Source organism: Felis catus, chromosome D3 (genome assembly GCF_018350175.1).
Source record: "Felis catus isolate Fca126 chromosome D3, F.catus_Fca126_mat1.0, whole genome shotgun sequence".
NCBI lineage: Eukaryota > Metazoa > Chordata > Mammalia > Carnivora > Felidae > Felis > Felis catus.
The window spans coordinates 75,193,351-75,220,631 of NC_058379.1; the positions used below are offsets into that span (position 1 = coordinate 75,193,351).

The 27,281-nt window shown below is 43.0% G+C and overlaps 2 long non-coding RNA genes across 4 annotated transcripts in view; one reads left to right on the plus strand and one right to left on the minus strand.

Annotated features, from left to right (window-relative positions):
* The first annotated feature begins 277 nt into the window (after positions 1-277).
* Positions 278-27,205, plus strand: LOC102900726. 3 transcript variants are annotated; one of them, XR_006588435.1, is made up of 5 exons: positions 291-414; positions 9,161-9,454; positions 13,167-13,310; positions 25,384-25,471; positions 26,393-27,202. It is a non-coding gene; the product is annotated as an uncharacterized LOC102900726 (long non-coding RNA). The 3 variants fall into 3 exon arrangements; XR_441594.4 differs by having other exon boundaries at positions 26,380-27,201; XR_002147730.3 differs by lacking the exon at positions 9,161-9,454 and having other exon boundaries at positions 278-414; positions 26,380-27,205.
* The window catches only part of LOC123381447, a 32,148-nt gene continuing 17,217 nt past the window's right edge, over positions 12,351-27,281 (minus strand). Inside the window, exons 2-3 of the long non-coding RNA XR_006588436.1 lie at positions 13,129-13,300; positions 12,351-12,406 (exon numbers count right to left, since the gene is read on the minus strand). This is a non-coding gene — a long non-coding RNA (uncharacterized LOC123381447). The remainder of the gene's footprint in view (positions 12,407-13,128; positions 13,301-27,281) is intronic.

The following is a 27,281-nucleotide window of genomic DNA, read 5'->3' on the forward strand; positions in this document are numbered from 1 at the left end:
AGCTCAATGATATGAAGTAATTCACGAAATTTCACCAAGCCGGTCAGAAGTAGAACTGGGGTGAGTACTCAGACTATAAGACTCTCAAGTAAGTAGCCATTAGATGATATCATAGCCCCTATTGGGTATTTTTCAATAAATACACAGAAGGTGGGAATAATTTCTAGCATGACAGGAGATATTGTCCCTTAGATGACATAATATAAGGGGGGGGGAGGAGACAGGGACATGGAAAGTTCTAGTCACAGTACATGCTAGGAACTTTCACTTCTGTGCATTCCATTTTTGCAGAATGTTAGAGCCAGGAAGCATGGAAAGAGCTTTCATCTCAGTCCTGAAGGGTCCCCCTGGAAATCAAATCGAGCTTGACTTCTGAGTAAGAGATGTGACCAGCACAAGAGAACAAGGCCAAGTGTAAGTGAAATATCTTTTCTACATTAAAACATGAAGAACAATGGGAAATTGAATAAAAATAGGGAAAAATCATTACAAGGATTCAGAAGCTGAGCAGACTTCTGATAAATATTTATTATAGAAACTGGAGTTAGGAAAAAATAATCTGGGATTAGACTTTAAATAGAGAAGGGGCACCTGGGTGGCTCAGTCGGTTAAGCACCCGACTGTGGCTCAGGTCATGATCTCACAGTTTATGGGTTCGAGCCCTGTGTCAGGCTCTGTGCTGGCAGCTCAGAGACTGGAGACTGCTTTGGATTCTGTGTCTCCCTCCCTCTCTCTGCCCCTTCCCCGCTCATGCTCTGTCTGTCTCTCTCTCTCAAAGATGAATAAACATTAAAAAAAAAAAAAAAGATTGGGGAAAAATTTTTTGAGATCATCTCTAAATTTTTTGTCACATTTCAGAAGCACGTATTATTTCATTAAAAAATGAACTATCTGAAAGAGAAAATAGCACCTTCAGAACCCATCTCACTTCCTCAAAGAGGATTGATATCTCCAGCTTCGCTCTGCTGGCGTTTAAGCTTTCCAAGTATCTATTTTAAAGAAGTAGGACACTGCTTCTTGGTTGGCTGCGTTCTCTGCACTCTGCTACACGAATGGGGCTGCCTACATGACCTCTCTGGCCCCTCTTCCAAAATGGAATGGTTCTTCTGACCCAGGAAGCTCGACCAAAGCAGGTGGCCAAACCCACGGCACATTTCAGAAGCTTACTTCCCCTGATTTTTTAAACAACTTTGTTTTTCTAATTACAAATGTAGCCGTGTTTATCACCGAAAATTTGGAAAACTCTAAGATATATAGGAGAAAATAGAAACTCTTCCATACTCTCACAATTGAGAGTCATGATTTCTCATGTCCAAAATTGTTGGGAAGCCAGTCATTTAAAGGCCGGACACCATTCCCAAGGGGCAGCCACGGTTTCCATGGCTCCACTCTGGAAAGGAGACAAGGGCCTGTGCGAGCTGGCATAGGAGGGCTCCTTGTCCGAGCCGACCACACGCTCCAACTTCAAATACCGTCCATAAGATAACATCCCTGGAAGCACTTTATAAACTCTCAAGGATTCTACAAATGGCAATGGTAGTTATTCTCAGGAGCGAACGGGTTGGTATCTTGGTATTGTCATGATTGCACAAAGGGAAATTGGTTTCCAAGGAACGATTTCTAAATGTTCTGCCGTTGGAGGTGTTCCTGCCATTCAGCTTCTCTTTGTGGTAGCGGGCTGCTCCCTGGCATTTCATCTCCCACAAGGATCTGGCAAGGCCTGTGGTTGATCCTGGCAGACACACACCTCGTCTCAGGAAATCGCTGCTCCGTTCACAGCTCGGCAAGCTTACGTATGGTGCTCGGATCTGTTTTGACCCCAAAAAAGAATACCACGTCAAATGCCTCATTTCCAAGCACACCACAGGCGACAAAAGTTGCCTCCCAGAGGAATGCAGCACGAACCCAGCATTAGTGCAAGCATATGCATCAACACATATATGCCTCCTTACCGTTGCACATCATTTGTTCTTTGGACGTGTGAATGTTAGAGTAGAGCCTCTCAGCAAAAGGCCAGAGGAGAACAGTTGTAAGTTGTCAGGGTATACGAAGATGTTTGATAGCCCCCTCTCCTCAGATTCCTATGCCCTCTGATAAAGCGTTAGCCTGTCTAGATACTGGAAATAGCCTTCTCTAGGCTTACCCAACAGCATCTCCTCCCAGTTTTCCAGCCACCTGCCTGATCACTCCTTCCTGGTCTCCTTGCACACTCCTCTGCTCCACCTTCAAGGGGTGGCTTAGCTCCACAGCTTCCAGAGAGCCAGGCTCTCATCTGGTGATTTACTTCTGTATCCCCAGCACTGAGAATCACGTGTGGCACTTAGCAGATGCTTACCAAGTATTTGTGAGCGAATACATTGCTGCCAAACTCTCCGTGTCCTTACCACCACATTTCCACGGACTTCCAAACAATTTAGTCTCGTGCCCAGAGCCACCCACCATTGCTAGGATACGTCACTGAATAAGATGCACGGATCCACCCTCAACTCCAGAGCCAAGGACCCCGTTCCCTTTATGAGGTTGCCTACAGCTGTGTGGTCCATGAATCCCCTGCGTCAAAACCAGCTCCCAAAGAGGCACCCACCTTCATGTTCTTTCTTATTCTTTAAAACCCGTTTGCCACCAAAAGAACAATAGTGTTTTGTCATTAGTATTTTCCCAACCTGAATCAAAATAAGATCACATCCATCCCAGATACTTTGACCTTCTGGGAAATTCCCTCAACATTTCTCCTCTACTGGGAAATTCTGAAAAAACTTTCTGTAGGATGGGGTCATGGAGAATTGCTTATTTCAGAACGATTATCACCTGGGGGCAAAGCAGGTCATTTTCCAAGCTTCAAGTTTCCCCCTTGCAGGGGTGGGAGAAATAATGTAGAAAGGATTAGAGAAAATAATGCACCAAAAAGGGGCGAGAACAATGCTTGGGATACAAGAAGGATACATTCTCATCCCAGGGAACTACATAAAACAGGGGTGATGTAGGAATCAGCACTAGGAAAGGAGACTTTGAACTGGCAGAGGAGGGAGTCCTTCACCGAAGGCTGACAATAATCATGCACCAAGGGATGAAAGGCATAGAGTAAGAAGGACAGAAGCAGGAGGGCGACTGGGCTGGATACATTGGGTCTCCACCACCCAGAACAGTGGTGAGAGAAACCCCTGGCTCACACACAGCCAGTTTTCAGGGGGCCAGACCTTGGGGGAACACTTACAGGAACATAGGACTGCCTCCTAAAATTCTGCACCCTGAGTGCCTTGCTATCCTCATGCTAGTTCTGGCCTTTCCGAGTGGGCAACAACCTCAGGGAACAACACTGAAGACCGAGAGGGTCCCACATCCCTCGTGCCCAGTACACCGGCCCCACACCATCAGCATTTGTGTGCTACAGACCAAAACTCACGTAGTTAGCAACAGGCAAAGCACTGATCCAGCTTTCTATCCAAACCACCGGATTAATGTGTTTTATTACCACTCTGCAGGGTGAGAATCTGTCCTGTAGTTCAGATTTCTCAAGACTGCTGAAAAGAAGGAAATACGCTAACCCAGCAGTAATCCACAGATCTAATTGTTTAGGAAATTCACAAAAGAATACACCTGGCTTGGACGTTACACCTGAATGCAGGTAATCGCCCAGATCACAACAGCCTTCAAAATTAATGACTTGGGTCTATCAGCAAGACAAGAAAACTCTAGTAGAACAGCATGGATCCCAGTAGAGAATGACTTTATTAAGAATGAGTAACCCACAAGTTCTTCTACGGTAGACATGAAATAGAGAAAAAGTTCACTTTTATCCCATTTCCTTTGATATATATTTTTATATATCTGTAATGAACAAGATTATCTGGAAAAGCCCAAATAGTGGCGAATTTAAGTATCATCTATACTTGGGGCACCTACGTGGCCCAGTCGGTTAAGCGTCTGACTTCGGCTCAGGTGGTGATCTCATTCACGGTTCACGGAGTTCCAGCCCCACCTCGGGCTGACAGCTCAGAGCCTGAAGCCTGCTTCGGATTCTGTGTCTCGCTCTCTCTGCCCCTCCCCCACTCACACTGTGTCTCTCCCACTCTCTCTCAAGAATAATTAGACATTGGGGCGCCTGGGTGGCACAGTCGGTTAAGCGTCCGACTTCAGCCAGGTCACGATCTCGCGGTCTGTGAGTTCGAGCCCTGCATGGGGCTCTGGGCTGATGGCTCGGAGCCTGGAGCCTGCTTCCGATTCTGTGTCTCCCTCTCTCTCTGCCCCTCCCCCGTTCATTCTCTCTCTCTCTCTCTCTCTCTGTCCCAAAAATAAATAAAAGTTGAAAAAAAAATTTTTAAAAGAATAATTAGACATTGAAAAAATTTTTAAATGAAAATTAAATATCCTATGTATTTAAATTGATAGCAGTCATTGGCATCGTCAAGTCTAACACTTTTGGTTCAGGGTTCGAGAAGCTGGGTCCCAGAAAGAGTGTGTTACTGTTCCAGTCTGGGGTCTCACAGGTGAGCCCTGGAATTTCCCACCTTTATGACTATGTCCCTATCTGCTTAGCACTCCTCCGGTGTTCACCGAGGAGTTCGGGCACATGTTTCCTCACATGCACTCGTTATTCTAAATGGAAAACCAGTGCCACTTGCCATAAATAAATAAATAAATAAATACTCACCATAAATAAAAGGCAACCCGAACAGAAACATAATTGAAATGAAACACTGTTAAACTCTAAGTGAAAAGGCTCTGAGATCTCTTCTGTTTACATAGTGATATTAGCAAGCAAAATGTCTTCCTAGGACAAGAAATACTACTGGAAGAGAATTGAGGGGCGCCTGGGTGGCTTAGTCAGTTAAGCGTCCAACTCTTGGTTTCAGCTCAGGTCGTGATCTTGCAGTTCATGAGTTCGCATCAGGCTCGGTGCTGACAGTGTGGCGCCTGCTTGGGATTCTCTCTCTGCCCCTCACTCTCCGACCCTCCCCCACTTGTGCTCTCGCACGCAAGCGCTCTCTCTCTCTCTCTCTCACTCTCTCAAAGTAAACTTAAGAAAGAGAATTGAAAGGGCAACGGTTTTCTCAATATGTGACTTGAAGCCGCTTAAAGTTGTACACTGCCATGTGGTTTCATTCTGGAAAGCCCTACTCCACCGTCTAATACCAGCCAGAGGGTTCACTTCCTCCAGGCAACCCACCAGACTCCCACTCGTCAGTGAAATAAGGATTACCTTCTTGGTGGCTGTGCACTCTGTCCCATCGCCTTACTTTGGAAATTGAGAGCCATTCCTGAATGTTCGATGAGGATTATTGAGAATGTGCTCGGGAACACACTAGAAAAGGAAACTCACCAACAAAAACCGGTTCTCTAATTTTAATCACTGAATCAAGATTCAGATTCTTAGAAAGGAAACCAACATTTAAGGACAAATACTCAATATTCTGTGTCGGGCAAGTCATATGCTTTATCTCACCTAATCTCCCAGCCATCTTGAAAGGCAGGCTTTATCAGCTCCATTTCTCACCGGAGTGAAGTGAAGCTCAGAGAGGTTCAGTAACTTGCCTCATGTCACACAGCTAATACTAGCAAGATTCAAATCCAGATCTTTCATGTCAACTCTGGCTGCACATTATAATCGACTGGGAATTGGGGGTTTTTTGAATGTTTATTTTTGAGAGAGAGACGGAGCATAAGTGGGGCAGGGGTGGAGAGAGAAGGAGACACAAAATCTGAAGGAGGCTCCAGGCTCTGAACTGTCAGCACAGAGCCTGCTACGGGGCTTGAACTCAAGAGCCAGGAGATCATGACCTGAGCCGAAGTCAGAAGCTTAGCTAACTGAGCCAATCAGGCGCCCCTCCATGGGAAGTTTTGATAATGATCAGTGTGTCAGAGCCTCACTTAAATTGATTCTTATTCAATTAGTCTGACATAGATGTTTGTCATTGTATTTATTTTTTAAGCTTCCTAGGTAGCTCCAGTGTGCAGCTGGCCATAAGAAATCCTTGCTTTGTACCATAACTTTTGTTTGCTGTTATTCCCTCATCACTTTCTCATTTATAAATGTTGTTTCCTAGATTTCCTTTATCATTTCCTAGTGAAGTTACAGTGAGCAGGAGAGACCGAATCTAGAAGAAGCAGGTCACTGCCCAGTGGTGGGGAAGCCCCAGGTTGAGAGTAGGGAGCCCTGGGCGCCAGCCTTGTGTCTGCTCTGATTTGTCTGGGACCTTGGGCAAAGGGCTCGACCTTGGCTTCCTCATCTGCAACACGATGGGTTTGGACTTGGTGATTATGAGCTCGCCTCCAGCTCTGAAAGTGTGTGATGGGGTTCCAAGTGCTCAGATCCAGATGCAGACCCTGTGGATATGCAGGTCCCCTACGCCTTTCCAAGCCATCTTCTTCCTTCTGATTCATTTCTATTTAATGAGCTTTGGCCCGAGTGCACCCTGCCTGTCTCCCAGTCCCCTTGGCCCGTGCCGAGGTCCATAGATGATTTTTTCACCCTGGGAACATTTTCTTCATTACTAATTTGCTTCTACTTCTTTTACCCAGCTCCACTTTACTACAGCCAATGGGGACTTTCTTAATATACCCAAGTGTCCTCACATGGATCTTATTTGAGCACAATCACTTTCTAGAATTCCTCCCACATTGGGGGTGGGGGCCCAGGGAGTAGGGGTAGGGAGAAACGAGCACAGGGAAGAGGCAAATCATTAAGTTTGTTTCGGGATAAATGTCATTATCAGATTCACCCCAAGATCGGCGAAGTTCAAATCCAAATGTGTGCATATGCATGCAAACGCACACACAGATACACATACATATGTCTCCAAATTTTAAGAGACTCTCAATATCTCATTCTGGATCCATTTTCTTCCATCATTTATTTAACACAGAAGAATATTTTTCAGGATACGGCTCATTTCACTCCATGGAATTATTTTACCTATTTCTGTTTGCGCATTTATTACTTTCTTAGACATACAGGACTCAGGATATGTCACCATGAAGCCATTTAGAGAAAGTCAAAACACAGGTTAATACTTGCCCCCACACTCTGCTGGACCTAAACTGAAGCATGTATAGAATACCCAGACTTCCCAAAGTCTGAACCAATGCCAAGGGCGTATGAGCCATGGGTTGCACCTACCAATGGGCTCTCATCACACGTGTACACCTTGTCTCAGCACAGATTGCTTTTATCACCAGCCCCAAATTTCCCTTAATGGCAAAGGCCTTGGAAAATTTGTGACATTAAATCTGAGGCTAATTAATCCACCATGACACTCAGAATTTTTCAGGGCATGACAGACTCTATGAAGCGTTTGAACAGCTCTGTGTCCCACAGGAAGAAAGAACAATTTCCAGGCTGTCGCAGGACAGAGTACGGAGAGCATCCCGACGGTTCTGAAGGAAACAATTCTGTTGATTGGAACAGTATTTTGCAAATGACTATTTGGCTTTCATGGGTTGCAGCTTTTTAAAATCTCCTAACATCAGTTTTACATTTATCCTTGTTGTTGTTGCTTTTTTTAAGTGGAACTAATAATCAAGGCTTTTAGGGCAAGTTTATTGTTTGGGATACAACTGTTCCTCATCCAACTCCACACGACTACCTTCCCACTATTAGGTGGGAAGAAAAGTTCTCAGTTCCTTTCATTATTCCTCCTTTGTCATAAAACCATGGGTGTGTTTTTGATTTCCAGAGAGAAAGAAGAGTGTGTTTGTGAGTTTGCCTTTATTTTTAGACTGCGTTCTTCGATTCTTCTCTAACAGTGTATATTGTTACAGCAATCTCAAGTTCTAATTTATTTATTGTTAAAATGCTAATTATGCATTTGCCCTGTTTTTATTGAAACTAAACAAGTACAAAGTTAACTAAGAACATTTCCAAATATCCTATTGATGTAAAGTCAAGTTCAAAGGTAAAATCAAGTCTTGACAGACAGGGGGACAGAAGCCTGGCTGAGATTTCAGAACCAGGGGACTCACTTTTGGATGAGGTCGTCAGCCACTTGGCAGTAAGACATCTGACTTATTCCAGTGGCTACTTTTAATTTAAAAAGGCATATAGGCCATGGGAGGGTGTGAGTGCCTCAATTATATTCCGTCTTCATATGAATGATAGCAAACGGTGCCATTAGAGACGACTTGGGAAGTCTCCAGTCTTTCCAAGGAGTGTAATGGGACCTCTAGGATCCCACCAACTGTCCACTACAGAAGCATCACCATTGCATCAGAATATTGGAACCGAATGGAATTTGGAGACCATGATCCCCACATTACACTTGAGGAAACTGAGGAACTCAGTCTTAAACACCTACCAAGTTAATAACAGAGTCATTAGTCCACAAACCTGGCCTCTTGCTCCTCAGAAGAGTGCTTTTCCCCGAAGTGAGTGCAAAGCGTCATGGGCATTAACACCAGAGCACCTTTGCTCTGCTCCTATCGGCTCTGACATCGTAAAGAGGACTTCTGCTTCTTAACCCTTTCACACATGCAGAGCTCTGTGCCAAGTGCTTTGCCCATATCATCTTATTTAATTCTCATAACAATACTGCGAGGTAGGGATTATTACAGATGATTCAACTGCAAAGCAGCAAGTTCAGTAACTTGCCCAAGGTCATACAGCTGGGAAGCACCAAACCCACAATTCAGTCTTGGGTGCTCTGTTTCCATAGCTCATGGTCCAAGCCACTACTTTACCTGTTATAACTGCTTCTCTCAATGCCAAACACCATCACATCCCACAGTCCGCACAGACACTTCCCATGACCTTCTTCCCTTAAACAGAACCCAAGGCTTAGCCCTTCAAGGTCGGTCTGAACCATTCACACCATACACACTTCAGTCTACAGATTGCCCACAGAAAGATTTTTTTGTTAAAGGGGACAATGCCTGAGAATCTCTACAGAGGGCCCATTCTTACAATATCTACCCTGCCAATCTACAATTCTTTTCTTTTGACCTCCCTATACGCATCTTCTAGAATCGGTTTTAAATACACTCATGGTAGGCACAAAGTAACAAATTCCTGCTTGATTCTCCTCTTTTGAAACTATACTACCATTTTTTATCACACAGAAACCCTTTGTTCAATCAACAAACATTGACGTGTGCAGAGTACGGTGTTGAGAATTTAGGAAACAGGACTCACATCACAGGTTGGGCTGTGAGGTTTGTTCTTTTTCAGTGACAACACAGAAAGAGGTGATCCCAGCATGAAGAAGTTAGGGTATCCTCTTATTCTTCCCCGAGAAGAATTCCATCCCCTGCCCTGGGAAAAGAAACCAGAACAGCTGATGCCCTGTTTTTCCTTGCCATACTGTCGGGAGAAGAGCAAAGCAACGAGCTCAAATACTAGAAGACAACAGCATCACATGTTACTCTTCCATATGGACTTAAAGAGAAAATAAGAAAGGATAGAATCTCCTTCCTTGTTAGCTGGACCTTCTGTAGTCAAGCAGGTCCTTTGGGAGAAAACTAGGTAAGTAAATGAGTTTGTTTTGTAAAATCCACTAGGAAGAGACTCACTGAGAAGACTGAACTTCTTGAGGGCACAGGATCTCTTTCTTATTCATTTTTGCATCGCACTTTGCATCCCCGACAGCTAGGATAGTACCAAACACAAAAAAGGCACCCAAAATATGTATGTGTAAGAAGTAAATGAATAAAGAGGGTTTACTATTTGGGGCGGGGGGGGGGTGGATATTACTATCATTATTATGCTCTTCATCATCATCACTATTATAAACAGGTAGATCTAACTTTGTGCCTTTCATTTGGGATACTGTAGATGAAGAAACTTGAACTCTAACAAAATAAGGGATTCTGGTCTAATTTCCAAGGTCTGAGCCACAAAAGCATCACAAAATGTAGAGCTGTGTTTAAATGAAATCTTATTTTAAACTTGCATTTTAAAAACCCTGGAATGAAAATCTAAGTTGGGATCTCAACCTTGTCGCAGAGAGAATTATTAGTCCCCTCCTTTAATATACTCCGAAATGGGAGCACGGGCTTGGGAACACACGGCAGAGTTGGGTCCTCTTAAAATCTCCCCAAGGAACAATCCTGCAGACGAAAGCACCTGATTTTCTGATCAGGCATTGTATTTGTCAGAAGAGATGATTGGGGTAGCACTGACAGAAATTTTATCACATCTAACATTTGTTCATTTCACACTTCGGGCTCTCTCTCGATCGCAGGACTCGTTCCATTGGCATTTGTCATATCTCGGCTATCTTGTTTCACCACTCTGTAGATGGTGGCTTTTTTAGGCGACTTTTTCTGAGCTGAGGATTTTTTTTTCTAGGATGCCAATCCAATCTGGTATTTCAAAATGCCAACACCATTGGCCCTGCTGGAAACCGATTAAACAATTTCTATGCCTAACAGCTCTTTTCAAGTTGCTGAGTTTTTGATTTTCATTTCTTAAGGCTAAATTTTCACACACACAAAAATTGCCCACTCTTTGCATGCAAATGAAGCAGTTTAGAAATGGAAATTCAAGCACAGTGAGCCCTGCATTAATTTACAAATCCATGGCATATTTAAAATATTTTTTCAAATTGCTTCACACGTTTTGGGTGTGTGACACATCGCCATTTAACTTAGTCAAAGTTATTTTGCTGATAAACTTTAGATAAACTCTAAAGAAGGCATCTTTGGGAGAACTTTATTATCTATTCCGTTATATTTTTTCATTAAAATAAAATGAGATCAAATTGGGTGAGTTAGAGCTCTCTGGAAAGGCAGGACTTTCTTGCCCAGGTGGGCCTTTATAACCTTGAGTGAATGGAAGGGGAGTGTGAAATGAACGTCCTTGTGCGTAGAAGTCCAGGAAGGTACGAGTGTGTATGTCATCCACACTTTACATCTCAACTGTTCGATTTCTGGATCCTGTAAGGAGAGAACCCAAATGTATCCTCACATCTCTGTAGAGATAAAAATAGACAATATCGCTAGTCTTCAGCAAAGTGTATCCTAGCTTTCTGTTGTGTCTTTGCAAAAGAATGTACATTTGGCTCAAATAGAGCTATTGAAGGAAAGGACTTTTTTTTTTATCTTTTTATTTTCTTATAATACTCAATGCCAGCATATTTTAGAGTCAACATTCCTGAGATTTTTGAATTTAAAGGAGGTCTTCTAGTTATCTATCAGCGTACATCAATTCATATTCCAGTCAGACTTGAAAACTATAGTGTGCCCTACCAGACAAGAATTATAAAGTCACAGGAAACAAAACAGTGGTACTGGGGCAGAGACAGAAAAATAGTCTCCGGGCCTGAACAGAGAAAGCACACATATATGGGAGAAGTGACATTACAAATAAGTAGAAAAGGAACAACTCCTAAATAATGGTGCTGGGACAATCAGGTAGTAATTTCAAAAAAAAAAAATGTTTTTAAAGATGAAGAAAAAGAAAGAAAAGAAAACAGAACTACTACTCACATCATTCACTAAAATCAATTCCAGTTAGATCACTGACATATGGAAGGAAAAATTTTACGAGTTTTAGAAAGAAAACAGAGAACATTTTTGTGATGTCAGGCTAGGGAAAGATTATTAAAGAAGTCACAAAAAGAACTAACTATAAGGAAAAAAATAAGGAAAAAGTAATGATTGATTCAAACACATTAACTTCCATTCTTCAGAAGACACCAAAATGAGTTTAAAAAAAAAAAAAAAAAAAAAAAGGATACAGCCTGGGAGAAGTTATCTAAAATACCTATAATTAACAAAGCATTAATATCCAGAAAATAAAGAACTTCTCTGTCAATAAGGTAAAAACAACTGAGGAAGGGAGAAGCAATCCAAGGGCATAAGGGATGAGAAAGCATTTCGTAGATGAGACAAGACACATGTCTGTTACATACAGGGAAATTATTCATTAATCATCAGGAAAATGTATAATGAAACCACAGTGAGATACCATTCACTCTCACCTGGTGTCTAAAATTTTAGTCTAAGAGTATTATCAGTAAGATGCGGAATAAATATGGAAAAAATGGATACCCCCATAAACTGTTGTTTGGAGTAAACTGCCACTTTGTTACTCCCACTTTGGAATACTGGTTAGCATCTCACAGTAAAATTAAGCATGTGTACATCCCACAACTCAGCAATTTCACTCGCAGATGTATAGCCAAAAGAAACAAATGCACGTATTTACCAGGCTCCATGTATGAAAATATTCATAGTAGCATTGTTGTTCAAAACAAAACAGCCCCAGGGCACCGGGGTGGCTCAGTGGGTTGAGCGTCCAACTGCGGCTCAGGTCACGATCTCAGGGTTCACAAGTTCAAGCCCCACATCAGGCTCTGTGCTGACAGCTCGGAGCCTGGAACCTGCTTCGGATTCTCTGGCTTCCTCTCTCTATGCCCCTCCTCCACTCACGCGCTTATTCTCTCTCTCTCTCTTTCTCTCTCAAAAATAAACACTAAAAAAAAAAAAAAAAAAACCAAACATCCACAAACAGGAAAATGTATGAACGGATTACGACATAGTCCTACAGCAGAATGCAATATGGCTACATATGAACATGACTGAATCTAAAATGCATAACATGCAGCAATACTAAAGCAAGTTTACAAAAATGCGTGTGGCATAATTTTATTTATCTAAATTTCCAAAACAGGCAAAATGAAACGTTATATTGTTTAGGAATATCTATACATAAAGAAAAGACAGAAGGTGATTCAGAGAAAATGCAGGGTGAGAAGAAGCGTTCTTCCTCTGGAGAGAAGGGTTCAATACCATTTGGAGATACCACGCACAAGGCTTCAAAGCATCAGTACGATTTTTCCTTTTACTGGATTTATTTTGTCATTATTCTTGAAATTGTACAACAGATGTTAAACACACTGTCTTGTGCGTATTATATATCATATATGTAACATTTTTTAAAAGGTTTTTCAGAGAGCTTTGGTCTGTGAGGGCCTAATCAAAGGTACAAACATAAAGTACCTCACTTCCCACCCCATCCCGGTTGTCTTAAATAGTGAGTTGGTTCCCAAAGCTCTTCTCCCAAAGTCACGTGGCTTCCTGCTCACTATGTGACTCAGAGAACAGAGCTGGGGGCAGAGGTGGCCAGGAAGCAGGTAGAGCCCCAGACACCCATGTGCTTCTCATAGTGGCTGATGTGTTCTTTTTCTCACTTACTGTTATCGATCTTGCCTTATCTTTCTGCCATGACACAGGCTGAAACACACAGTGACATCTGATGGTTTGTTGACCTGATTCACCCGTCCCATTTGGATAACGCCTGTGGTGGCTGACAGCTGAAAAAAGTCTCCACGAAGAATCTTGTCCTGAAGTCTCAACTGAGCGCTTTCTGGAAACAGGTATTAAAGAAAAGTTTTTGCTGAAGAAGGATCTTTACCTTGCACGTATTTGTTTAGTCTATGCTTATTAGACCTCAGATTTCCTTACGTTCCACGAAAATGATGAAGATGTGTTCCCTCGAATCATAAATGCACTTTTTGTTGCTATTTTAACATCTCTGAAATCAAGATGCGTTTACAATCTAAGACGTGACGTAGTTTGACAGCAGTTGTTTCTTTCTGAGAATGCGAAAGAATGGCTTGTCTTTAGATTCGTGGTTTCTTAGATTCTCTGGCATGTGACATCAAGTTTCAAGGGGGATTCCCATTGATAGAAGATGGAGAAAAACAGAGATCTTAGAACAGAGACATCAAAACCTGCCACACTCCCTAGAGGCCAGAAGTGACTCTGAAAAAACCCACACCTGAGAACCACTCTTGTTTCCTCCCTTCACCAGCTCGCCCTACCCTGGCTTAACTGTTTGATTTCAGTAACTTGGTCACTGATGTATAGTACTAGATTGAGGACTTACCAAATAACATGAAGATATTTTTTTAATGTTTATTTATTTTTGAGAGAAAGAGAGAGAGCGAGAGAGCACAAGCAGGGGAGGGGCAGAAAGAGAGAGAGAGAGAGAGAGAGAGAGAGAGAGAGAGAGGCACAGAGACAGAATCTGAAGAAGCTCCAGGCTCTGAGCTGTCAGCACAGAGCTCACTGCAGGGCTCAAACTCACGAACTGTGAGATCATGACCTGATCTCAAGTCGGACACTTAACCGACTGAGCCACCCAGGCACCCCTGTGAAGATATTTTTTTAATGTAAGGTTTCTAACAGGAATTATTCATTTCTACAGATCCTTTAAGAATTATTCAATGAGTTACAAGTTGGAAATTACATGGTGTGTGGAGGGGGTCGGGTACCAGTTTTCATTGAGATAAACCAAGATAAGATGCTTTTCTGTGTTGAGCAGGAATTACCTAAACTGTGGGAGTGGCCTCGACAGGTTTCCATTTGCTTACGGCAAAGCCTCTTCAGACCAAGACTTACTGGAAACGGGGCTGTGCTTCTTTTTGTTTGATGTGTCACGGGTAGACCCAAGCGCCACACCATCTACACATGGCACTTAATAAGTACGGACTGTTCCGAGTTTAAATGGATTTAATCTGGGCAGACAGGAAGAGCAGACATCAATCAGCACGTGTTTGGCTTGTTTTGAGAAAACAACGTTAATCTGACCTAGCATGGTCCACAGTGACCCACTCAAGGCCCAGGTAGCTGGTATCCAACATCCCTCAGGGAAATCACGATAGAGACTGTATGGTTTCCCTTCAAGTAAAGGAAACTTAAACAGAGGAAGAATTAATGTAGGTAAAACACCAGACTGGCAGCCTGAGTAGCTCTTTGCCACCTGGCCATTGTAACATCCTCAGAGTCCCTGCCAATGGCATGCTTTTTTTCCACCGTACGGAATAGAGTGCTGGAAACAGATACTAGGTAGTAGTTTGCCTCCAGTGCCCTGATATGTGACAGTTTCCTGCATGGGACTTTTATTCTTATTTGGCATTTGAACTTTTAAATGACTCCCTGATTAATGCTTCGATGCTGCACGTGATAATTGCCTTGGCAGACAAGGATGTCTTTGTTCTTGCCCACTCACCTTTTGTATGGAGTTTCCCACTCCTGTTCCCTTATTTATGACTTGTTGACGTTCATCTATATTTAGCGAGTGTTTTGCTAATATCCAAGGAGTCATCAAAGGTGCAGCTGCTCAATCTCTACAGGAAACTCCCGCTTTAAGGGGCTAGCTCTACTCTAGGAGGATCTGCTCCGGAACATTCCTCTGCAGGAAGATGAGAAATGCACTTCTTGATTTTTAAATTAGCTGGCTTGTGCTTCTATCTTTCCCCCCATTTTTGGAGCTCAGTGAACTCATATGTTATTCTTGGTTGGTTGTCAAACCAGCAAGGATGTTTTTCTGATCGTCTTTATGTGGAGTTATATTTGGCTGTTTTTTCCTCCCTTTTCAGAGACTCCTTTCTTCACTGTGTGGACACGTGACCTTGTTTTTGTGTTTTCAGTGTCCCAAGCTAGGAAACTTGTGATAGTCCTTTCCTGTTCCTTCTTGAGTCACTGGTTTATGTCACAAATGCTTGGCTCACTTCCTCCATGTCCTTAGGAAGGGGGTCCTCCAAAACAACCCCCACTGCTGCCTCTCTATCTCTGTGTGGTTGCCACAGCACAAGCCATGACAAGGCCCTTTCTTTCTCAACCCCATCCCAATCGGGTTAATTAACGGTATACTCAGAATACACCATTTTAAGGTGATCTTGCCACAAGGCAAAGCCACTACAGAGTTCTCAATTCCGCAAGGAGCTGCCTCTTTGCAGTGCAGAGATGACTCCCCATAAAGCCTCATGGGTCTCTCCATCAACCCACTTCTATCCATCCTTAGAAACAGAAAATATTTATTTCCCCTTGGTCCAGGCTTCCAAACATCAGGAGGGGGGGATATCACCCTTTTCATACATATCTTGAATAAAATAAGAAGAGAATATCAGAATCGATTTCACAAGTGCTTTTGAAACTGACAAGAATCCAGCAGAGGAGAAAAACTAAACCCAGGAACCTGGAATGGATAGAGGAAGGGGGGGGCATTCGAGAATGTTCTGCTTTAACTGTTGCCCCTTCCATGCAGCATCCATCTGCTCTTGTGGCTGAATCAGGGGAGGGATGGGAACCAGCCTTCGCAGGCAGCCTGCTGTGTGTGCTACTTTAACACCTATTTTGGGAGACAGTGTGATACAGGGGTTGAGAGCACAGGCTCAGGGGCTGGGTTTGAATCCTGCCCTTACCACTTCTCTGCCATGAACCCCTTTAGCCAGTTATTTTAATCTCTCAGTGCCTCAGCTTCCTCATCTAAAATGGGGACAGAGGGGGATCATAATAGTACCTCTCCCCATGAAGTTAGGAGTAAGTAGGTTGATATTAAACAGAGCCTGGCATAGAATAACTACTATACAAGCATTTGATGAACCTAAAGTTCACTGAAGCTGAATAAATAAATAAATAAATAAATAAATAAATAAATAAATAAATAAATGTGACCCTCAGTCCTCTGAGCTACGCATTTGTAACCAACATCCCTGGTTGCTGGTTCAAGAGCCTCTCATCCTCTCGCTTCCTGCGGGCAGGGCTCTCCTCCACTTGACGGAGGCTGGAGATGCCATACGCCAGCCTTCCCAGCATCCGTTGCAGCTGAGACATGAACATAGAACCCAATCGTGGGCAGTGGAAACTGAGGACATTTTTGCTGGTGCCTTTTGGAAAGATTTCCCTGCCCTACCAAAAAAAAAGCGGTTTGACAAGAAGCCCCCTCCCATGTTTCCTGTGTGTTGACATCCTTCTATACCCCATCATCTTGTGACCACAAGGAAAAAGCCAAGAAAAGCCAATCTAGTTCCACTGAAGCAATTCCAAAACCACCTAGGCCCAGGCTCCTTGTCAAACACAGTGTTGAGATAATACATGTCCTTATTCTGTAAGTCATTTGTAGTCAGTTGTTTATAGCCAGATGCATCCCAAATAACACAAGGAGATTTTAAATGAGGAAATGGAGGGTTAAGAAGGCTGACTAATTTTGCTAGCCAGGCAGATGGTAGGATTAGAATTCAAACCCCATCTAACTCTAGTTTGAGCTCTTACTGCTGCATCAGGAAGCCACCCCAACTGACAGTGCTCAGCGACTAGACAAAGCCAGGTAGGACCCAGAGCACCAAGGGACTGCTGTGTTCAGGACTGGCTCTTCAGCAGAGCAAAAAATAACAAATGCCTTACAATGTATTGTTCCTCTCTTGTCTGCAAAGCACTCTCACGTCTAGAAATGTAGAAGTGGAAGGGAGCTCATAGACCATCCAGCCCAGATGACAAAACTGAGATGACCAAAGTCACACACCTGGTTAATGACAAAGTCAGGTGAGAACTGAGGTCATGACCTCATTTTACAGGTGGAGAAACCAAGGCACAGAGTGGGTTATGTGTCTTGTCCAAGGTCACAGACCAGTAAAGCTGGCATATAAATTAGGCAGTCTGTCTCCCAAGTCCTCGATTGCTATATCATACGCCCTACAGTGACCAGCCTCTGTAACTTGGGCCTTGCTTATAGAGATGTGCTCTCATAATCTGAGGGAGGAGTGTAATAATGCTGTAATCAACATCACAGATGCCAAAAAGGTTAGCTCCAAAATTGTGAGCTCCCCAGCCTCGCTGGCTGAGACAACAACTGGCCCATCAAGGCTCACATGCAGAGCTGGATTGCCCAAAGGCCACGCTAACTCATGCAGAGAGCACGGGTGAACCAGGGGCAACCAGAAAAGGAGGAAACTCAAGTTGGAAAACTTTAGTCTAAATTTGTAATAAAACAAAAATCTGAGGGGCACCTGAGTGGCTCAGTTGGTTAAGCGACCAACTTTGGCTCAGGTCATGATCTTGCAGTTCATGAGTTTGAGCGCCACATCGGGCTCTCTACTGTCAGCGTGGAGCCCGCTTCGGATCCTCTGTCTCCTTCTCTCTGCCCTCCCCAGATCGTGCTTGCTCTCTCCCTCTCTCAAAAATAAATAAACATCTTTTTTAAATCTAAAAAGATGTAGTTTTAGCATGTAGGTAAGCTTTGTGCTTTATAGCTGTGACCCCAGATACCATGAAGCAGAGAAGAGCCTTCCCTGAATTTCTGATTTGCATAGTCCACGAGCATAAGTTTTGGCATGGTTGAGAACACTCTCAGGTCACAAGAATCAGTAGTTTTTCAGATTCCATCCCCTGCCCCTCCTCCTGCAATACTACAATGAAATTCAATTCTGACACTAACCACCCCAAGTTAGGGTCAAACTCCACAAGTTCAAGGGTATAGTCCCCAGCAAGACTGCCCTCACTTCAGATGCCGGTCACAACTTTGAGTGTTCCCAGACCACCCACACTTCTGACCAATTAGCTACAAATCCAAGGGATCTCACAACCCCCCCTTAGGTTCAACAACTGGCTAGAATGACTCACAGAACTCTGGAAAGTGCCATACTTATGATTACAGTTTTATTATAAAAGACACAAATTAGAAACAGCCAAATGAAGAGACACATAGGGCAAGGCCTGAGTGGGTCCCAGACACATAGCTTTTATGCCCTTTCTCCATGGAATCAGGACACATTGCCCTCTCAACACACTGACATGTTCACCAACCAGAAAACTCCCTCAAGCTTTGGTAACCAGTTTTTACTGGGGGTTCGTTACATAGACCTGATTGATTAAATCATTGGCCACATGATTGAACTCAATCTTCAGCCCCTATCTCCTCTCTGGACATCAAGTTCACGTAAAGTCCCAACTCTCTCATCATATGGCTGGTCTTTCTGGTGACCAGTCCCCATCTGAGTCATCTTGATAGCATAAATTCAGTTGTGGTCCAAGGGGCTCTTAAAAAACAAAGACACTCCTATCACTTGGGAATTTCCAAGGATATAGAATCTTCCTCCCAGAATCCAGGGACAAAGGCAGTCATATTCTTTATTATACAACACCCCACCCTTCACTTCCCCACATTCTGCTTTGTGATGTTTAGGCTGGGACTCTGCAAACCACATTTCTCCTTTGCCAGCCAGCTCTCTGTTAGACTTTGCCAAAGGCTTGCTAAAAGAAGACTGGAAGGCAGAAGGAGGGAAGAGGGATTTAGTCCTTTGTGTCTGCCTCCTGTTTTCCTCCTGTTTCTGTGAGCATGACCTCAGGCACACTTTCCACAGCTATAGTAGCCGTTAATTTCAGTACCTATAGTTGATTCCAGTTTTCAGTTTCTTAGCATTCCCAGAACCAGCCTTACCATGCCTTCTCAGAGACCACAGAACAAGCCAGACATCAAGGGTCCCCTCCCCTATTTCGAAGTCTGAGTCCAGGCCTCAGAGAACCCGTCCTTCCAGGTCAGAGACACCAGTACCAGCTAAGCAGCATCTCTACCTCAGAGGTCTGTGTTCCAGGTGCATAAGACTTCCCTTCCAAGTTCAAAGACACTAGAACCAGCCACTGGTGCCCTCCAAAATCTTGAAAGGAAGAGAAAGAAAGAAAGAAAGAAAGAAAGAAAGAAAGAAAGAAAGAAAGAAAGAAAGAAAGAAAGAAAGAAGAAAGAAAGGGAAAGGAAAGGAAAGGAAAGGAAAGGAAAGGAAAGGAAAGGAAAGGAAAGGAAAGGAAAGGAAAGGAAAGGAAAGGAAAGGAAAGGAAAGGAAAGGAAAGGAAAGGGGAAAGGAAAGGAATATCTTAATTTTAGCTCCACACAGCCCATCTCCAAGCTTCTATGTTTTAATAATTCTGACCATTGCACTTTGTCTCCTCAGCCCTGGGAATGATACTTCAGTTCCCTTTTGCCTTTTTATTTCTTTGATATCCAGTTAACAGTTCTTCATATTTAAGTTCTTCTGTTCAAAATAATTAATGGGATTTTTATCTACTGACTGGTACACAGATTGTCAAAGACGATTCCTCTCCAGAAACAGATATTGTCTGTCATCTCAGAAGCTCACCTTGGCCCCCTTGGGTTTCCTATATCATCATAACATAGCTTTAGAGCTGCACTATCCAAGAGAACCTTCTTGGATGATTGAAATGCTGCATATCAGCACTGTCCATTATGGTAGCCAACAGCCACATGTGGCTTTAAGAACTTAAATGTGACTAGTCCAACTAAACAACTGAATTTCTAGTTTTATTTCATTTTAATAAAATTGACTTTAAGTTGACACATTTGGCTAGTGGCTACTATATCAGACACCACAGCTGTATAACCTTGTTTCTATTTCCTACCAGAACTTATCCTTCTGTTTTTCTATAGCACTTCATCCTATGAAGTATTTTTCATAGTGTATTCTAACTATTTTTGTGGTAGTCTGTCTTAACAACTGTAAATTCCTGGAGAGGCCATCTGATGGTCTTGGTGCCTGGATACATGGCAGAAGAAGATGCTCAAAAATGATTCATGAATTGAGTATAGTGTCCAACCACAGCACAGTGCACAGCCTAAAGCCCCGTGTCAGGGAGGAAAGAGATGGCCTTGGATTGCAGAATGAAACTGCTAAGACAGAGAACTTACCTCTTTGTGTTTTCACTTTCCTCATCTCTAAGTAATTTCTATAGGGTAAGTTGAGCTTATTGGCTTAGAAAGCTGGTCTGAAAGCTAAAGATTTTTCTTGGCATTGACCTCAACAATTGTCCTCCTAACAATGCTCTTAAAGTCTATAGGTGAAGAAGAAGAAAGAAACTTTCTCTAGCAGAAAACACATAGACAAAGTTTAGAAAAACCCACCTCTGCCCTTTGGTATTAAGGGAATGATGAGGGACTCCATTTCCTTCTATCATTATTATCCAATTGATCATCCAACAAAGAATTATTGGACAAATCCACTATAATCCCAAACTACTTTGAGACTATGGAAATCAACCAAATCTCTCTGCTAATCTCTCACATGGCAGTTTGTACTTCTGTTTTGTAGCATATACTATAATTAAGTATCCTAGGAGTGATATATTTGTTGTATGCTCACCTAACCAGCAGGTGGAAAGCTACATGAGGGTAGAAGCCATACCTGTCTTTTCACACCTTCATTCTCAACAGAACAGCAGCAATATACATAGCTTCAATGTGCTAATTACTAAATCATTTTTGAATAAATAAACAGAAAAAGAATTTGATATATATTTTGAAAATTAGTCGCCAATGCCTTAACCTGACAAAAATTGGTAATTTCATGTAACAAGTCTTCTTAAGAAAATTGTTGACCAAGAATTAGAAATTCTAAAGCCCCAAAATGAATGTGGCCAGATGAAACATGATACTGCCTAATACCTGGGTTTCCTTTTTCCCATAATTCTTTCATTGCCCCACAGTCCTCCACTCATTGAATTAGCAAACACCAAAGAAGTCAGTAGGGGATATAAACAGGTGTTTTAAATTTTATAAAGGAGACAAGAGTCTTGAAAACAGAGTCTTTTCATTGCAAGAGCAAGGATTTTTGAAAAAGAAAAAGAGCTTTGATCTTCAAAAAGCTAACAGACTGAGGAACTCAGAGCATGCGGTTACCCCTAAACCAGAAAGGAGAAGAGAATGCCTGATGAGGTGACAATAATTTTCTGACTCAAAAACAGATTGGTGTTGAACAGCAAGGAGAAGGAAGAGAGCCCAAGAAGAGTTTACATGTTGGGGGATTTAGATGGCATGTCCCTTCCCTCTGGGCCAAGCCCAGAGGCTTAGGAAGAGGCACTCCAAGCAGAGGCGTAGGTAATCAGCAGTCTCATGGAGAATACCCTTGTTCCACCATAGCCTTGCAACAGCCAAGCAGAAATGGCAATGAGACCTGTCTGCAGAAAGGACCCACCCTGCATCTTCCACAGTACTGGTGAGGCAGAAAGGGCAACTGAAGGTTCCTGTGCACACAGAAGAAAATTTATCATGAAGCTAAAGAAATTTAAGCTTCAGTGCCCTCATTTGCACGCCCCCTTACAAAGGCCCAGAAAGGATCCTAGCAGTGTATTCATATAGTCCCATATTTTTTTTAAAAACTTTCAACAGTAAGAGAAACTTTACCATCAATTGGTTAAGACCACTGTCTTCTTCCATTCCAACTTCTCTGACACACTTCCCCCCGTCAGATGACGTTGGAGTAGCTGTTGGCATATTTGGGATGCAGCTAAGAGGAAGTTGAGTTGAGAATACACTTATATTTGAGTTTAGTCAGATATATTTATATGGTTCCCAGTCATTTATGTGTCTAATTGTTTTTGCTAGCCATCCAAGTATACAAATGGGTGCCAAAAAATTCTCCTAGCATCCACTGTGCCAATACCCGGAGTCATGGCACAAAGTTGCAGAGCCAGAAGTTACAATCTGATATGAACATATCCTACAGCAACGAGAACCAGAGCGACATGGATAGTGGAAGAAAAGGGTTTTAAATGTGTGGAGACAGATGCTAGCCCATGGAAACTTCTTCTAGTCATGAGAAGTGTGAAATTATAAGTGAAGCATTTAGCTTCCATTGATGCCGAGTCAAAATGGAAGTTCTTCTCAGCCAGGAAATATACTCAGCAGTATAGTCAACCCAATAAAATCATAAGTGTGTGTTCTATTTCTTAAAGGTAGCTCCCCAGATTAAATTAGGTCTCTGCAAAAGCTGGATTCTCCCCTGCTACACTCAAAAGGAGCCAGGAGGTGCTGGGAGATGTTAGTGGCCCTGTGGAAACACACAGTGAGCCACACTGAGAAACATACAGGCACACAAGAACACAGAGGGACCTGCATGACCGGAAATAATGCACCCTGAAGACTTTTCAGCAATAAATAAAGGAGGGACCAAATGCCTACTTCTGATGCCAGAACAATAACTAACCCCCTGGTACTCTGATCAATACTGAAGAAGAGGAGAAGACCTAGTTCTGAATTGAAGGAGTTTAAATACTCAGGTGCCCAATATCCTAAAATGACTAAGTTGACACGTAAGTAACTGATATTCAGGGCCCCAACATCAGTGGGAAAGCAGAACATCATATCTTAGCTCAATTTAGTTACAGAAGAAGGTTAATCTTCACACACGTGAGTTTTCTGACTGTAAAATTAAGACCCCGTACATAAACCCAAGCGAAATTCTGCCAAAGTGGCTGAGTCAACTCAACCTACCATGTTGCTGATGGCAATGGTAAACTTTGCCCGAGTCCTGGGCTTCCGGAAAATAGCAGTGATTGAGAAATCCCCTACCCTTTTGGGTTTCAGGGAAATAAATCTAATCGCAGCATACCTCCTTTCTCTTCCATATTCAAGATTAGACATATCTCCATCCTTTCTCATGATTCCCATAAGACTCATGGATGACTTCCTTGTTTACTTGTCTCCACAAAGTCCCCTGCTCCCTGCATTTTTTTTCCTGAGACATTCCTCATTAATGAAATACTCTCAGTTGCAACAGCCTGAACAAAACCATCTCCTTCATTACTCTGTGCCTCAGGTCTTTGACACTGGCATGTTCTCACCAAATGGTAACCCAGAAGCTAGTTGTATTTGGAGTCACAAACCCAAGATTCTCAAGCATAGAGAAGTGGGGCCTATGAAGGATCAGTGCATACCTTCAGTGGAGAGGACTCTTTGGAAGTTAAAAAATAAAATAAAATTTCAGGCTTCCAAATAATACTAGTTTTTTTAGTACCTAGAAATTGAGAAAATAATGACCAATTACCCTCAATTAAAAATGCTTACAAAACATTTTATTTTATTAATTCCTAGGGAGATAGACATACATTTGATAAATTCAAACATATATCCAGGTCAAAATCATTTTTTCTGTTCAGGATCCATGACTTCACACATTTTTTAAGTATCTCTATGATCCTCAGAGATACGTGGGCCACAAGTTGGGAACAACTGACTCAGATATTTTCAGGTGAAAATGAAAACATGAGGACAGAGGGGTTGATTTGGTTGGGGTGGGCAGAATGTCAGAGGACCTGGCACCATCCTTTGGAAACCTCGTGAAACCACGTGGTTGGCCAGGCAACCTCGTGAAACACAGATATTGATCCCCCTTTGTTAGTCGACCCCCAACCCTGGAGCTGGGAAGACGCAAAACCAGTCACATCTTCCAGGCTCTCCTTATCTGGACCCACAGGGAGGCATTGCCCTCAATCCCCCTCAGGCCTTCTCTCTTGTCCTCTCCCCAACACACACGCATGCATGCACACGCACACGCACACACACACACACACACACAGACACGCACACACACACACCCTTCATCTCTGACTCCACACTCAGGCCCCTGCTCCCTGGTAACCTTAATCCTTTTAGAGGAAGGCAAAGAAAACTCTCTTTTTGGACAAGATCAGAGACCCACCTGAGACAGAGAAAGAAAGAGAGCCAAGCCAGGGACACATCAGGGTTTCACTCTGCTTCCTTGGTTTCACCCCTTCCTTTCCAAGCTGGAGTCCAGCCCCAGCGTTGAAAATGCCAACAGAAAAGGAATATCTGAATTTTTGAGAACACAGACAACATATTTGTAGATATTTCCAAATGATTTTAAGGCATGCCTGGTGAGCCCCTTTACAAATGTTAGGAGGGGAATCGTATATTGGTCATATTTGTATACAATAGGAAATGTCCTTTGAAAAACCACACTGAAAAACCCACACAGATTTTATAGTCTCCTATAGAAATTTAATGAATACTGAATTTAATATCCCATCAAAGTATTAAAAACTAGCTTCTATGCTGTTTGAAATACATGACCAATCCTCGTGCAATGTTGGTGGCACACAACATTCCAACATGGAACTGTTCGTTATCTTTTTGTATAACACCATTCCATTCCCATCTAGGATTTTATTCTAGATCCAAGGAGTTAAGACATTGTATAATTTCCAAAAACTCTACAAACATACATTATTTTTTTTAATGTTTAATGTTTATTTATTTCAGAGAGAGAGTCAGAGCGTGAGCAGATGAGGGGCAGAGAGAGAGGGAGACACAGAATCCGAAGCAGGCTCCAGGCTCAGAGCCCCAAGCGGGGCTCGAACCCACTAACCATGAGATCATGACCTGAGCCGAAGTCCAGCCTCAATGGACTAAGCCACCCAGGCACCCCCGAACATACATTATTCTTAACCCTCAAAATGCATTTCTCATAGGGCAGGTAGGATTTTTAGACTTTGGATTTTGAAGCAACTCTGACAATTTTATATCGCGATGTCTGAATTTAATTTCCTTCCGTAAGATCAAAGTGTACATTATTGTGATCATTGTGGAAAGAACCGAATGCAGTGAGATGAAAACATCCTATGTGCGTATTGGTGATTTATGTTCGATACAGAAATGAATTGTGGTTTTATGGATGGGAATTATTTTCCCTTCTGTTTAATATGTAGGCCATGTCTCCTCTGGCTTCATAGCCGGTTATCTTTCTCCTCCTACTTCACACTTTCCAGAAGCCTTCTGGTTTCACAGCGGACACATTGTAAATCTTCCCCTTCTAAGTGTCCCACATATGTTTCATTAAAAGTGTTTGTTTCTTTGATCAGCTTGACGTTTCTAATGTGAAAAAAATAATAACTCTGTCGCCTGGTGCTTGGAAATGTATAGGCCGGAAGTGAGGAGCAGAAGACAACGGTAAGCATCAGGGGTCTCCGGGTCCACCACTCAGGCTCTGCCAGGGTTTGGGCTGTGCCTGCATCTGCCAGGCTAGCATGGGTGGGGGAGATAAGAAACAATGCATCTTGGTCTGCTAAGGCTGCCATAACAAAGTACTACACACCCAGAGGCTTAAAACAACCCAGAAATCTTTTGTCTCACTGTTATGGAGACTGGAAGTCTGAAATCAAGGGGTCCACAAGCTTGGTATCTTGTGGTATCTTCTGAGGCCTCTCTTTCCTTGGCTGGGAGATGAGCATCTTCTCTCCTGTGCACTCAAGTGGTCTCTCCTCTGGACACGTGTGTGTCTGCATCCCAATTTCCCTTTCTTACAAGGACACCATTCCTATTGGATTAGGACCCGGTCTAATGACCTCATTTTAATGTAATCACCTCCTTTAAGTCCCCGTCTCCAAAAACAGTCACATTCTGAAGGCCTCAGGATTAGGCTTTCAACATATAAATTTGGAGGGGACACCACTCAGCTCAGAACACCTGATATTTGTTATACTTTGGAAAAGTGCATGAAGCAGAGGGGGGGAAAAGGGGAGCCAAGCAGAGGCAGCCGCCATGGATTCCCTATCAAAGTAGAGTGGGCTTTTTTATTTTTTAAAGACTATTTCTTAAAGCGGTTTTAGGTTAACAGCAAACTTGAGAGAAATGTAGAACAATTTCTCATATACTCGTTACCCCCACGCACGCATATCCTGCCCCATGGCAACATCTCCCCACCAGAGTGGTACATTTGTTACAGGGGATGAATCTACACTGACACGAAATAATCACCCCAAGTCCAATGCTCACCTTAGGGCTCATCTTTGGTGTTGTTCATTCTGTGGGTTTAGACAAATGTATAATAAGATGTATATTAATGTGGCCTCATCTAGAGTATCTTCACAGCCCCGACAGAGTGGACTTCCGGGGACTTCAGACCACTCACAGAGTGTGGGTACCAACACTTCAGCAAACAAATTAAGCCATCGCAGCAAAGGGAAGGCAAGCTCTGAATCATGGATGAAGGTCTATTTGGATCTCCTTGCCCTCTGTGGCAGCCCCCATTTCCCAGCAGGGGGGAATGGCACAGTGCATGATGGGTCTGATCATTCCCCGCCCGCCCCCCTCCTCCTCCACCTCCTCCATGTCATCATTGTCAGCGGTGATCTCAGAATAATCTCCCAGGAGCCAACATGTACTTGTAGCCCTTGTCCCCAGGGGTCCAAATGACTAAACTTCCATTATAGCTCCAGAAGCATGCATAATCTTTACTACACAAAAGGGCATGCCATTAAAGTCCTCTGCCCCTAGGGAATTGATTAGTGTGCCACCCATCCCACCTATGACTTTCTTCAGAGGGTCATGAGAACGCGTCCACATCAGGACTCCTGAACTCCAATCTGAGTCTTGTAATACTCCTACCAATTAGCATATGGAGTCCTCCCTCTTGGTTACAATTTTGAAATTGCTGGCTAGACTCCTACGGCCACACATAAATTGGCTTAGTTCTGGAGGCTATTTCACATGTGGGGTTGGCTTTTATTTGTTTGGATTAAACCATTAGATTTTTCAAGTCTATGTAGAGTACTGTTTCTGAATTTGATTCTTCTTTCTTCTTCTATCTCTAAAGTATATTCTCAAGGCACCTGGGTGGCTCAGTCGGTTAAGCATCCAACTTTTGATTTCATCTCAGGTTATGATCTCACATTCTTGAGATCGAGCCCCACATCAGTCTCTTCACTGACAGTATGGAGCCTGCTTGGGATTCTCCATCTCTCCCTCTCTCTCTCTGCCC